A 16,319-nucleotide genomic window follows, 5' to 3' on the forward strand; every position below is an offset into this window, starting at 1 on the left:
GCGCGTTGCAGTTCTTCGACAGAAAGATGTCCGGTGATTCGGGGTCTCGATATGAAACGTAGACAATAAGCGATGACTCTGGTTAATCGGCGGATACACGAATATTTACTTAAAATTTCCAAAGGTTGTACGGTGGTGGAGATTAAACACGTAAGTTTTCGTACTTCCGGTAAAACTTCTGGAATTTCGAAATGCGAAATTGGCCAAAATGTTTCGTCTAATTTCAGCCACGGTGGCCCATAACGCCAGAGACTGTTTGCCATGAAATTTTCAACGTTAGAACCGCGTGAGAGTAAATCGGCAGGATTATCGATCGATCGAATATGTCGCCATGTCTTAATATCTGTCGTTTCTTGAATATTGGCAACCCGGTTCGCGACAAAGGTTTTTAATGTATTCGGAGACCGTTGTAACCAATGAAGAACAATTGTAGAATCCGTCCACAATACGGTAGAGTGGATTTCCCTTCGGATTATTTGTTTAACATTGGTATACAGTTCGGCAAGCAATTTAGCTCCACATAACTCTAATCGCGCTAAACTAATGGTTTTTAGCGGAGCTATGCGGGATTTGGCACAAATCAAATGAACTGCGATATTTCCAGACATGGATATAGTGCGTAGATAGATATTGGCTCCGTATGCGCGCTCACTAGCGTCACAAAAGCCATGCATTTCAATTCGTTTAACTTCGTGTTGCGAAATATGCCGTGTAAAAGTGAAATCTTTTAACAACCTTAACTGCGCTTGATAATTCGACCACTCGGTTTGGATATCTGCAGGTAAGGATTCGTCCCAATCTAGTCGCAGTTGCCATAAACGTTGCATAAGTATTTTCGCGCTTACTGTTACAGGTCCAAGGAGACCTAATGGGTCAAATATTTTGGCAATAGACGAAAGGATTATGCGTTTAGTATGCGTTTGCCTGTTGTCAATAGATACGGTATATCTAATTGAATCGTCACGTGGATTCCAGATCACGCCGAGGGTCTTGACGGATTCATCGCCGAAATACTTCGGATGAATCTGATCTTCCGATAGTTCTGATAATAAATTTGGGTCATTCGATACCCACTGTCGAATGTTAAGTTCCCCTTTCTTCAACAAATTAATAATATCGTTACGTAATTTACGGGCTTCGCGGAATGTTGCAGCACCGGTCAAAAGATCATCAACGTAAATGTCCCTTTTAATGACCTCGGATGCTGCGGGATAATTGTCCGATTCGTCGTTCGCTAATTGGTGTAAACACCGTATTGCCAAGTATGGGGCTGAAGCTACACCGAAAGTGACTGTATTGAGCTCGTATGTAGAAATTTCGTTTTTGTCGTTCCGCCAAAGAATCCGTTGATACGGACGATCTTCGGGACGCACGAGAAATTGCCGATACATCTTCTCAATATCCCCGGTTAGCACGTATGCATGACTTCGAAATCGCAATAATAAAGAGAAGAGATCGTCCTGAATCGTCGGACCAACTTCGAGTGCATCATTTAACGATATACCGGTATCCGATTTAGCCGACGCATCGAACACAACTCGACATTTCGTCGTCGAGCTGGTGGGTTTGATGACGGCGTGATGCGGTAAGTAGAAACCGAAAGAATTGCCGGGTGAGTCTATCTGTGTCATATGACCTAACGTGATGTACTCATTTATAATCGCGGTATATTCTGTCTTTAGATCGGGATTTCGAGCGAATCTGCGTTCTAAAGACATAAATCGGTTTAATGCTTGTGTTCGGGATTCGCCGATGTCTCGCTTCTTCTCGTTGAACGGAAGCGCGACAACGTATCTCCCGGATTGTTCGCGTGCAACGGTACGGATAAAATGGGATTCCACTTCATTTTCAATTGCCGACAAGTGATATTGTTGTGGTCCCTCTTCGATTTCCCAGAATTGTCTAAGATCGAAATTAACGGTATTGAGGAATGTTCGCGTTTTTCCGATAGAAACAGTAGGTGCGCTCCCCCCGATGAGCCATCCGAATTGGGTTTTGTGCAAAATCAAATCTGGTTTTCCCTTCGATTGAATCTGCAGTTGACCGATACTGAAACTAGATAATGTTGGTCCTGTTCCAATCAACATATCTACAGGGGAAGGCTTGTGAAAATGAGGATCCGCAAGAATAATATTCGAAGGAATTCGTAATTTACTGCGATTTATTTGGTGGTCTGGTAAGTGTCCTGCGATACGCGGTATGATAAAAAAATCGAGAGTGCGAGAAAATTTATTTAATCGAGACATAATCTTGACCTTTACAATCCGACTCGTAACCGTTTGAAGTTCATTCAACACATCGATATTCACCATTTGCATGTTAGTAGGTAGATTTAATTTTGCTGCAAATTCTTCGGTTATTAGGTTCGCGTTAGAACACGTATCTAATAAAGTGCGACATTCGATAGGTTGTTCTTGGTTGTCAAATGCACGTACGATTGCAGTCGTTAACAACCCGTGAGTAGCTCCGTCTGTTATTAAAGTTTGATGATTTTCGAATTTGGTCGGAATATCGATGTGGTTAGTCTGGCGTCATTCTTGATTGTTTAATTGCGGATCCGAACGAGATTTGATTTTTTCCAAAGGTGCGTGCGCGGTTTTATGCAGTCGTGAATTGTGTTTTAATTTGCAAAATTGGCATGTCCCCAACCTGCATTTATCCACCGAATGACCGGGCAACAGACAGTTCAAACATAATTTCGCATTTTTCACGGCTTCGATACGCTTTTCTATATTCATGTCTAGAAAATGAGGACATTGATACGTACGGTGCCCTTCGTTTTTGCAAAAAGAACAGGGCCATACTCGCGCCTGAGTTGCAAAGGCGGTCCGGCGTTGAAATTTCGGTGACGGAGGAGGTGAATTTCGCGATCGCGTTTGTCGAATGTACTGATTTTCACGTTTGTAGCTCGTAGGGCGAGACGACGTATATACGGGCGGTTTATTCATACATGCAATCGATGCATAATCCTGCGATTGGTGGGAAGCATTATGTAAGTGTTTGAATATGTCGTTTACTTTCGGAACTTCTGTGTCTATTAACGTATGCTCCCACGTCTTTCGCGTTTCGTCTCCCATCCGAGAAATGACAATGCTAGTTAAGAGATCATTAGCTATGTCTTCCCATGTTCTGCCTAAAGCTTCTAACGATCGAATATGAAGTTGCATATGCCGAACTAATTCTCGAATCGCGTCAGAAGAGTCATTTTTCATGAACGGGGTTTCCCGTAATAACGTCGCATGTCGCAGAACTAATACGCGTTTATTGTTGTATATTTCTGTTAAGTGGTTCCATACCACGTCGTAATTTTCTTCGCTTATTGTGAACGCTTCTATCGATTCTTTGGCTTCCCCGGTTAACGACAAAGTGAGATACGTTAATTTTTGTATCTTTCTCAGACTTGTGTCTGAATCGATCATCGATAAAAATGCATCGCGGAACGTTACCCATTTCTCTATTCTTCCGTCAAATTTTGGCAAATTGATGTTTGGTAGGTTTACAGAAATTTTATTCGCGGTTATTTTATGTTCGGATAAACTAACATTTTTATCATCATTCGGTTTGATTGACAGCGAATCTTGGAGCTCGAGAGCTGCCGCAAGAACTTCGTCGTACGCATTCGTTATTTCCTCACGTTCTGATTCTATGGCATCATAATCCTCGGTTAACATACCCAGTTCGTCTTGGTTGTCGTTAAATTTTAGAAAAAGAGATCGGATTCGATTTATGCGTTCTTGTAATTTAATAAGTTCTCTTTTTGATTCTGTGAATGACTCGACAAATTTACCTAATGAGGTGATTTGAGCTTTAAAATAACTTCGATTCTGTTTAATCGAACGAACTTGTTTTTCAATGGCTTTGTCGGCTTTCTCGATATGTGCCATTTTTACCACGAAATTCGAGACAGGGAAACGAAAGGATAAATGGGAAATTTAATTGGCGCGAAAATTAAACGAGCCTACCTTCGCCGGTGTCGTCGTCCACGGAGTTGTCCCTGGTCACGATAATGCAGGAACGTCTCTGGAGTTTCGGAGGTTGACTGCTGACGTCGTCGTCCACGGAGTTGTCCCTGGTCACGATAATGCAGGAACGTCTCTGGAGCTTCGGAGGTTGACTGCTGATGCTGTCGTCCACGGAGTTGTCTCTGGTCACGGTATTGCCAAAGATGTTGAACTTCACAAAGTTCGTATGCGAATATGTTCATTGACCGACACTTTATTCACTCCAATTACGCCACTGGATCCGGTTCGAAGGACCATGTGTTGGGTTCTCGAAAAGAACTCTCTCTTCGTATTTAATCGCGGAAATAAATATATCTTTATTCAATTAAATACAAGCTGTTGCCGGCGGAGTTTATCTTTGGGCAACTAATTCCAGTAGTCGAATGGACGATGTTGTGTTTACAAGTGTCGGTTGAAATTGAAATAGCCTTGTCTCCGACACGAGACGTGCTGTTCGCGAGAACGTTAACAATTTCTTGAAAGACGTTGTAAGTGTCTAGTCAAGCCGTAATATCGATATAGTCTCGGAGAGATCTAAGGACTATCTGCTGCCCCGAGGTCCGCTGTTCTTTTTCGTCACCTCGGTGGTGACGCTATTTTGTGGCCATGGGCCCGTTTTCGGGGGAAGAACCATCCCTATTCGTTAATTTGACTTGAGGGCGGAGGATCTTCTGGAACAGCCCTCACCGGTGGAGGAGGAAGTCCCACCTCAAGTCAAATAAGGAAGAGTTCCCAAAATGCGCGATTTATGGGACCCCGGAGCAGCGCGACGAAGGCCTAAGTGGCCCACGTAAGCCGTGCTAGCCAAGTGGCTAGCAGCTAATTTATTGCCCCTTGGCCGAGGTCCGGTGACGAAGACCAAGGGCTGGAAAAACGTGCGTTTACTGTCTCTGGTTTTCGTCCGTTTGACGAAAACCAGAGACACGGTTATTGGGGTCGTAGCGAAACCCGAGCGTACCTCGCGTCGTGCGGAAGAGGATTTACGACCCCTTGGCCGCCGCGTGTAGTGGGCCATAAGGCCCGCTGTGTCCGAATCCGGAACCCTCAAGTACCTCGCGGACGGTACACGGTGTGAGGGTCGCACGGATTGACTTATGGCCACTTTTCCAATGCCATCAGCTCGAATCCTCAAGCGCCTCGCATGCGGCAACTCAAGGATTAGCATTCTTCGTGATTAGTCGAAGGACGGACAAAAATCGGAAAAGGGCCTTCAACGACATCTGGAGAACGTGAAATTACGCCGTAAAAATGAAACTACGATATTCTACGGGGGCCGCGGCATGCATCCTCTCGGAACCGTACAGGCCCAGCTTTCCCGGGTGATAGAAACCAGGCACGCGTCGCTGGGACACTCTAGGCTGGAGACCCTTAGACTACCCAAAATTTATGGCGTCCACTTGCGCTATTGAGTTCGTCGCTAGGAACTACAAGGACACATCTGTCCGCTAAGTGGCCAAAAACGTTAAAGACGTTTTCTCACAAATAGCGTCTTATGCTGTGCAAACCATAAATCTTTCTTGGCGCTGGTGCGCTGAAGATTTCTCTTCCGGCGCCCAGCTAGCCGCTACAGGTTTTTCCAGCACCCCGGCAGGCAGTCGGGGCAAGCTAGGATTCACCCCTCCATAGCATCCAGGAAAATTAAGGAGAACCGAAGACTCGACAGATTCCGAGCAACCTCCGTTTCGAGCACTTCGACAAGTAAAGATATTTTTGGGAAGTTTTGCAGTTCGTTATTCCGCCCCGTGATACCCATCCTCGGCAAAAATCCAATCCACAACATAAGAATATGCCGCAGTCAGTAGGCGTTGCACAATTTCTGTCAGGTTAATGATAGTTAATTAATAAGTTATATTTATAACAAGATATGAAGTAAGTTAAATAACAGTTAATGAAAACTACTCCTTAAAAGTGGTCATAATTTTCATATTTTCATACATTCTAGGTGTATGTAACTTCGTATGGATATTTTGATGATATTATCGATACATATGCAAGTTCATTCGGAGGAACAAATTCCTCAGAATGCCAGAAATATTGTCTCTTAAATTTTCCACGTGTAACGTGCATTATTTCAAAATTTAATACAAATAAAGATTATGCATATGTTTGCCCATTATACCTACGGTAATTATAAAAAAACCAAGTATATTAAAATTACGTTAATTAAGTTATGAAAGAAGTATCATTATTACCATTATGTATTTCATAAGAACGCAGAGTTTAATCTCAGGTATCGCGATAACTCGCTCGCACGAACTTGTCCGATTCTTTCCGAACCCGCCCGACGAAGTCAAGCAGGCAGCCCGAAACTCTCGGGTAGCCCGAAATGCACGGGCCGCCCGAAACGCTCGGGCCACCCGAAACTCTTGGGTAGCCCGATGTGTCATGAAGTATCGCGCGCCCGAATCGAGCCCGCCCGACTGTCTGCGACCCGAACCGACGATTCGGGCGCCCGACAATCGGGCGGCCCGCACATCCCTAATAAATAGACAATGATAAAACATAATTAAAAAAAATGCATTAGTCGGCAAGATTTGAACCCTGGTCGTTCGGCTGAAAACTTGGCACGCTACCGTCGTGCCACACCGATTCTTGTAATCTAGAAAAAATACGGCATTATATAAGAAATAATGAAACTTTAATCGTCAATATCTCGAAAACTGTTGAGTATCTGCCCCTATAATGGTATATATTCGTGAACAGGAGAACGAGATCTATAAGTGTGCAAAATTTCAACAGAATCGGTGACCCGAAGGTCGTGGCCTCTCCTTTTAGCCTTGAAATCAGGCCTCTGGAAGTTGCGAATGCGTTTGCTTGTACGGTCTGATTTGCAACTCAATGTCGATTGTTAGCGTGCCATAAAACTCCAGATGTGACACAGTAGGAATGTGCGAGCCGGCTCGTGAATCGGGCACTCGAATCGGAACACGTCGAGCGGTCCGAGCCTTTCGGGCGACCCATGACCCGACTTCATCGAGCGCGTTCGAAAAGAATCGGGCAAGTTGGGGCGAGCGAGTTATCGCAATACCCAAGATTCAACTCTGCGTTCTTTTTGAAATAGATAATGGTAATAATAGTATTTCATTTGTAACTTATAACGTGATTTTTAATATATTTGATTTTTTTAATAACTACATTAGGTATATTCGGCAAGTATGTGCGTAACCTTTATTTGTATTAATATTTGAAATAATGCACGTTTCACGTGAAAAACTTAAAAGACAATTTTCCGGCACTTTGACGAATTTGTTTCAGGAAAACAGAAATGGAGAATAGTTATCGATTTTAGGAAATTAAACGAATTGACAGACCAAGACACTTACCCTTTACCAGACATCGACGACATACTTAGTCAATTAGGAAACGCTAAATTCTTTTCGGCCTTAGACCTATCCTCTGGTTTCCACCAAATTCCTATGGATCCTGACTCAAAAAAATACACAGCCTTTAGTACACCTCAGGGACACTTTCACTATAACAGAATGCCTTTTGGACTTAAGAATGCACCAGCTACCTTTCAACGAATGATGGACACAGCACTTAGAGGACTAGTTAATAAACACTGCTTCGTTTACTTAGATGACATAATAATTTTCGGAGACACAATAGGGAAACACAACGAAAACTTAGCTATGGTACTTCAGAGACTCAGGGAACTTGGACTAAAGATACAACCAGACAAATGCGAATTTTTAAAACCTGAACTAGAATACCTTGGACACCTAGTAACCGCGGAAGGAGTCAAACCAAACCCTAAAAAGATACTAGCTGTAGAACGTTTTAAAGTACCTACAACACCGACAGAAATCAAATCATTTTTAGGATTATCCGGATACTATCGAAAATTCATACGGAACTTTTCAAAGATCGCTAAACCATTGACAGACTTGACCCAAAAAGACGTACCATTCCACTGGACAGACAAACAACAAAACAGTTTCGAAACCTTAAAGCAAAAGCTATGTGAAGCACCCGTATTGACATACCCAGACTTTAACAGACAATTTACACTAACGACAGACGCCAGTAACGAAGGTATAGGAGCAGTACTATCACAAGACGGACACCCATGTTGTTATATATCGTGAACACTTAACGCACCTGAACGAAACTACACGACAACAGAAAAAGAACTATTGGCCATCGTATGGGCAGTAAAGAGACTGAGACAATACCTGTTAGGGCGGAAATTCGTCATACGCACCGACCACCAAGCACTCAAATGGTTAAACAACTGTAAAGATCCTTCTTCAAGATTAATGAGATGGAGACTGAAATTGGAAGAGTACGAATACGAGATCGAATATACAAAAGGAAAGGATAACACAGCCGCGGACGCGTTGTCAAGAGTACATGCAATCACCAGGCAACAAGACGAAGAAGATCCTGAAATTCAAAACCACTTAAAGATTTTCGACGAATGGGAAAAGGATGAAACAATACCAGCGCGTTTAAAGATCGTACCAAATGACCATACGTTCTATCAGTTAACCAAAACAGAACTAGGCAATTACGACAGAATAAACTGGCTGAAGAAAATATACCAAATACTGCAGAAAAGTACGAAGATTGGAATCGGAGACAAGGCACTAACCGAAATGGAGAAAAATAGGATCAAGATCATACTAATGTACTTCAACGACCGGTATAAAACGATCTACTTCGCATGGGAACCGATACGAGAACTGACGGAAGAAGAAATAGAGACGATACTGAAAGAAAACCACAATGACGCCACCGGACACTTCGGAATACAGAAGACCTATCAGAGAATAAAGGACAAATTCAAAATACCACACCTGATGGAGAAGATAGAAGATTATGTGAAGAGGTGCGACGCCTGCCAAAAGGAAAAATTAACAAGAATTAGACCTAAAGAAATGCCAATAATATCAGACACGCCAATGCAACCGAACGATAAAATAGCTATGGACATCATAGGCCCAATGACAAAGACCAAAAAAGGAAATCAATTTATACTCTCTATACACGATGACCTAACGAAATACCTCATACTAGTACCCCTAAAAACACAACAGACAGAGTCGATACTTAATGCATTACTGGACCACTAAATATACATATTTTCAGCACCTAAAACAATACTCACCGACCAGGGACAAAACTTTGTTAGCGAACTAATGACGAAATTCGAGGAAGCATTTAAAATCAAACACGTAAAGACTACATCCTTCCATCCCCAATCCAACGGATCCTTAGAAAGAACTCATGCTACAGTAAAAGATTTAATACGAACTAGCTTACATGACAGTGACAAGGAATGGGACGATGTTCTGAACTTTATTTGTCTAGGATACAATACTTCTATTCATGAAGCAACTGGCTTTACACCTTTCGAACTCACCTTCGGTAGAAAAGCTAACCTACCCTCATCCATCGCGAGAACCACAGGTTTCACCTACGATGAAATGTTTTCACTTTGGCAAAAACAATTGAATAGATATTTGACACTGGCTAGAGAAACTCTGTTGAAGAGTAAAAAGAGGTATCAAAGGGACCAAAGAAGAAAGATTGTCAGGACTCGGGCAATATTTAAAGAAGGAGATTTTGTGTTAGTACACAACGATCATAAAAAAGACAAGTTAGATGTTGAATGGTTAGGACCATATAGGATACAAAGAGTCAACACACCGTACTATGAAATTTTTGTCGACAACCAAGTTAAAAAGATACACGGTAACCGATTAAAACCTTACTTTGCAGGACGGTCACCATCACCTTTACCGGGAACCTCGTATACGGATTAGATATAGTACCCTTAGAGGACAGCTCGATATTCCACGAGGAAATCAATAAAGCATACTTGTATAACTCAGAAGTAGATATTTACATAGGATTGAACACATAGACGATGTATTTATAAGGTTTAATCAAGTTAAGATGTATACTAAAGGTATTCAGATACAATGTAAAGAAGCTTGCAGACTAAAGAACGAGATTGATTCACTAAACGAACGAATAGAAAAATTGGATAGCTTAGCGCTACACCTAAAATTAATCACACATAGTAGATATAAGAGAAGGCTATTAAATATTATAGGATCAGTATCCAAGAGCTTATTCGGTACATTAGACAATAACGATTTAGAATTAATAAACGCGAATATCGACAAACTGTTCAACGAAGGAAACGAACTGAAAACCATTGTAAGCAATCAGACCGCTTTAATTAGAAAAATCATAAGCTCGGACGGAATCAAACGCATAGAGAATTTGAGTTTAGCATTTAAGGATTTAGAACAAGCAACCAATCGAGAGGAATTGATCACAGAACTGTTTATCAGAACAGAAAGCGCTATATATGACTTACAATTTCAACTTGACGAGACGCTTAACGTGATATTAATGGCTAAACAAGGGATAATTAGTCCACAGATAATTTTCATATAACCACGAAATTTTCATAAACAATTTTGGCAAAGCTTTGGCACATAAGGCACTCAATTCCGCTATAGAATCTAAGAAAGAAAATTTTCAATTTATTCTAGACATAGCTGCACTCAAAGTATTTACACTAAATAACAAAATATACTTCAAAATCTCAGTACCATTAATAATTAACGAGACCAGATAACTGACAGGACAAACCAGTTGACTTATTCACATAGAATCGAAAGCATTAAACATTGGGGACTCACAACATTACAAATAGCAGGCTATGTTTCCCTTGGACTATTAGGCGTATATGTATTAAATAAGATAGGAATCTTTAATTGTTTACCTAAGAAACTTTGCATCCATTTATTATGTTATAAAACTAAGAACAATGCGCAAACCATTAACAATGTAACACCGGCACCTGTACCTTCAGCATCGCGAAACATTTGTACAGAGGTACCAACAATAGAGTTCTCTTCCGATACAGGAGACGGGCGTGTTACCTTTGAATCCGGAAGAGCAAGATTCCACAAGTCCATCCTCAAGAGGAAGTAAAATTTTGGAGGACCAAAATCAATCTAAGAAGGGGGGTATGTAACGTCCTAAAAATCCCCGAGCTATACCAGATCATATTCCATTCGACACCACAGCATTTCCCGAGTCATTTGCACAAGTCAGCATTCCCCGAGCATTCACCTCGACACCACAGCATTTCTCGATACACGCGTACGCAACGGCATTAGTCAAATCACATCCGCCTGATTTCGAAAGCCCCCCAAAAAAATGCATTACTAATCAATAAGGTCAAGCTATAAGTATGGGAACATTCCCAGGGCAGTCAATCTTGGCTGAACCTCCGTTTTGTAACTTTGTCTTAAATAAACTTATACTTTTTGTCAGTAAAGAACGGGATAAAGAGCTGGGTAACTCCCACTCTCCTTCTTTCAAGTATTTTCACCCAGTTTACATCACATCTTCGTCGTCGCTTGACATCTCGTCACCAGCCCATTCACCCTTCCATAATCGTAGTCTATCTTTTGGCGCTACTTGGGGTCTGCCGGTTTTTCCTACAATTTCATAACGATCGTTAGGTAAGACTTTTGAAACCGTATAAGGTCCAAGGTATTTTCGATCTAATTTAGCACGGCGCGTTACTGCGGGTTTCAAAAATACCGTGTCCTGTTCGTTAAAGTTAATGTTCGTTCTTCTTTTCCTATTAAATCGTTTATTTTGTTTTTGTGCATTATCTAATATTCTATTATGGGCAATCTCTTTATCACTGAAAACGTCGATTTTCTCATTTAAATTTGGTAAATCGGACTCTATTTGAGTTGCATCACCTGCACTTCGTTCTACGCCGGACAACAAACGACTCGGCGAAAATCCCGTCGTAGCTTGTACTGTGGTATTTAATGTGTGTCTCTTGGATTTTAATAAGTTTGCTCGGCCATTCTGTAGTTTTTAATGTTTCTACGGTTAGTAGATTGGTTACAGTCGCAACGTATCGTTCAGCTTGTCCATTTGCTCGAGGGGCGCCCGTGGCAATATAATGTATTTCCACATTTTGTTTTTTAAAAAACTGCTGCAACGGTTTGTATGTGAAATTTGTACCGCGATCTAACACAACTGTTCGTGGTCTTCCAAATAATAATAGGCGTTCCCTAAAAACTTGTAAAGTTTCTTCGCCTGTTAAAGACGCCAACGGCACAAGTTGAACGTATTTAGTAAAGGCGTCTAAAATAATCAAAACGTGCAGATAGTCTGTTTTTGTTCTAACAAACGGACCGACACAGTCGCAATGAATGGTATCGAATGGAATTGGTTTCTTTTCTATTGAATGGAGTAGACCTTGTTTGGGTCCTGTTTGGCGTTTCGCGACGATGCAGGTAAGGCAATGATCGATATACTTTTTGATGAACGCCCTCATTCTAGGGAACCAATATTTACGATTAATGCGATCAAGAACTTTATCTAACCCTATATGAAAATTTTCGTCATGATACAGTCGCAACAACTCGATACGACTTGAATGATTTCGTTATCGTTATCGTTACGCAATTTTCGACACAGCAGATTATCTTTTATCGTATAGTCACTACTTACGGAATCATTACAACGAATCCTTTCGATTATCGACTTGGTTTCCTCGTCATTCTTTTGTGCAATTTCCAACCACGATCCTTGACAAATGACATTTACGTAGCAGGCTTTATTTTTACTGGGATTTCGACTTAAATAATCTGCATATTCTATATGCTTCCCTTTACGATACTCTATAGTAGGGCTGTTACTTTGCTTCGAAGGTCGAAGATTTCGAAGCTTCGAAGCTTCGATTGCAGAAAATTCGAAGGTGATGAACCTTCGAACCTTCGATTCTTCGAAACTTCGAAACTTCGATTCGTTTCCAGTTAACGGATAAAAGGAATAAATGTTCATAATTTGTTTCTATATTCACCATCTGAATTATTTCAATAATTTATTGTTAAGATAATATATTTATTATTTGAATTATCATTTCGATAGTTCACTGATAAAATAATTGTTTAAATAAATAAATTGTTACAATTTGTTTCTATATTCATTATTTGAATTGTTATTTCAATTATTTATTGTTAAAATAACTTATTAAATAAATAAATTTTCACAATATGTTTCTATATTCATTATTTGAATTATTTCAATAATTTATTGTTCAAATAACTGTTTAGACAATGTACACGTATTTACATAATTAATATAGGAATACATTTCTATAGAGTATAAAAATTTATAATCTATAGAAATGTGTTTCTATATTCATTATGTAAGTACTTGTACATTCTTTAAATAATTATTTTAACAATGAAATATTGAAATAATTCACATAATGTATGTAGAAACAAAATTTGAAAATTTATTCATTTAAACCATTATTTTAACAATAAATAATTGAAATAACAATTCAAATAATGAATATAGAAACAAATTGTAACAATTTATTTATTTAAACAATTATTTCATCAGTGAACTATTGAAATGATAATTCAAATAATAAATATATTATCTTAACAATAAATTATTGAAATAATTCAGATGGTGAATATAGAAACAAATTATTCGTCGAAATTATTATTCGGAGGTTCGAAGGTGCGAAGGTTCGAAGGTCCCTTCGTTCCTTCGAATCCTTCGAAGCATCGAAGTGTCGAAGCTTCGGAAAAGTAACAGCCCTACTCTATAGTATAGTTGAAATCTTGCAGGTATATCCACCATCGAGCTATGCGCGGTAATAAATCTCGTTTGGTGTTAGTCGCCTTTATCGCATTACAATCGGTTACTAGCTTAAATTCTATACCTAAAAGGTAGACGCGAAAGTATTTCAACGCATTAACCACGGCCAAGGTTTCCAATTCGTAAGAGTGATAACGCGATTCTTCTACTGTCGTTCGGCGACTAAAGTAAGCCACCACTCGCAAATCTCTTTCGAATTTCTGAAACAGAACTGCTCCATAGCCTATCGCGCTCGCGTCTGTATGGAATTCCGTTTCTTTATTAGGATCGAATGTTACCAGGCATGGTTCCGACGTAAGCTTGTCAATTACATATTTTCGTGCTGTTTCATGTTCGCTTCCCCAATTCCAGGGCTCGTTATTTTTTGTGAGTTTCGTGATACACGCTGTCCGAACAGCAAATTCGGGTATAAATTTACGGAAATACCCAGCTAAACCCATGAATTGTCGCAACTGTTTAACATTTTCGAGTACTGGTGATTCTACAAGAGCTTTAACTTTTCCCCTACCAGGTTTAATTCCTTCTGCCGACACTACTCTTCCTAAATACTCTATTTCTGTTTCAAGGAATTTACATTTTTTAATACTGTAACGGTACACGCCTCGTTGCGGGAAGCGCTGCGAGGCGTGCGAGCCCTCCCCGGATTGGCTCAGCGACCAGGGTTCTTTGGGGAGGGGAAGCGAGGTGATTGAATAAAGAAATGCTCGGTTATGAAGAGAAGAAATAATAGTAATACTTTATTTTAAATATTCTCGGAGGCCGGATTCCCCGTTGGTCCGGCGACGGAATCTCGGCGGGGGCCAGTCTCTCGCCCGGCCTGGTTATAAGGAAACAAAAAGAAAACAAAGAAATGAACCGTGAGCGTGGACACCCGGTAACGGCGCGGACCTAATCTACGATCGTACCACACGAGCTTACTTCTATCTTACGATGTACCTACAGCTAACGTCTTAATTACTATCACGCGACTTAAGGGGGCCGGCAGGAATTTGACCTTGACTGTCACGCCAATTCTCGAACGGTCCTCGAACGGTCAGTAGGGAAAACTCATTGTGGAATGGTTAAAATTTTTTTTGTGGAACTACGTCGCGTCTACGAGATATCGGTAAAAAAGAATATATGAAATGCCGATTGAGGATGGTAAGAAGATTGAGTAGTAGCGGAAGAGAGAAACGAAAATTGAGAGAGAAAGCTAGCGACTAGACATGGTTGCCACATATAATCCTTCGCCTCACTGTTGCCATGTCATCAAAACCGTAAATGTACAAGCGTTTCGTGAAACTGATTCCTGCCTCGTGAGCCCGATTCAGCCGACCAACACATGCTAACACATACATTGCCACGGGCGCGTAGATATACGCAGGACTCGTTGTCACATTACCTCTGCAGTTTTTCGCTAATATCTCTGGAATGAAACTCGAATGGCGGTCACGTGTATGCAAAAGCTAATGAAATCATTTGATGTATATTAAATTAAATCAATTTATTCTTAACATTATAATAATTTTATATATATATTACCAGGACTTCTTGAAAATGTGTCGGAATTTACTTCCTGGCAGAAAGAAAATTATATTCAAATCTCATTTGAATGAAATTTAAAGCAGCTCTGTTTATGCCACGAAGCGCATAAATGTAATAATATATGTATACTATTATATATATGTATATAATGCCTATATTCTATCCCGTGTTAAGGGTCAAACAACAGACTAAATTTGTTTCTCTGTAAATAAAGATTATGTTTTATTAGATACTTATTATTTTACACTTTGTACAACTATTTACAAACTCACCTGTAAATAAAGAAACGACAATTAGAGTCTATTGTTCACTCTCTTTATTTACGCTAACTTTATATCTAACTTATTCTATTAATTAGCTGCCACTATCTCGCTAAATTTCTATGCACGTGTGCTCTCTATATTCTCTTTCTCTTTTACCTATCTCTATCCCTCTCTATCTATCTCAGCTGTAGGGACAGTTCAGAGAGTGCGCTGAGCATGCAAAGCGCGCTCGATTTGAATTAAAGAAAGTATATTTTCTTTACATCTCCCCCCTTTAGGGTGAAGATTGTCAATCAAGCGTGTGCATATTTGACATCTTTAATTATTTCTTCATCTGGATCCTCTTCTATGTCCGATCCTGGTGTTAACTTTGTTATATGGAAAAGCCCGGTTTCTTGATTTCTTCTTCCAGTTTTTATTTTGTATATAGAGTTTGATATCTTCTCTACTATTTCCAACGGTCCAATTCTCAATTCTGCTAACTTTTTCCTATTCAGTCTATTTCCATTTTCTATATAGACTAAATCTCCTGTATTAAATTCATAATGCATTCTATTTTTATCAAATAATTTTTTATTGTATTCATGTGACTTCATGGTCCTTTCTAATGCTAGTTCTCTATCTTTGATCCAGTTTTCTTTGGTTTTTTTCTCTTTTAATTGTTGAGGTAGAATGCTTACATCTTTTCCGTCTAACAAGTATGTCGGTGCGAAACCGGTCACTGTATGTTCAGTTTCGTTGTACTTTTCTACGCATTCTCTAGCAATTGTCGTCCAAGCCTTTTTCTTTTCATTTTCATTTATCCTACATCTTATTTTGTTTACTAGTGTCTGGTTCAATCTCTCATTCAAACCGTTCGAAAATG

This window comes from Halictus rubicundus, unplaced genomic scaffold (assembly GCF_050948215.1).
Source record: "Halictus rubicundus isolate RS-2024b unplaced genomic scaffold, iyHalRubi1_principal scaffold0045, whole genome shotgun sequence".
NCBI lineage: Eukaryota > Metazoa > Arthropoda > Insecta > Hymenoptera > Halictidae > Halictus > Halictus rubicundus.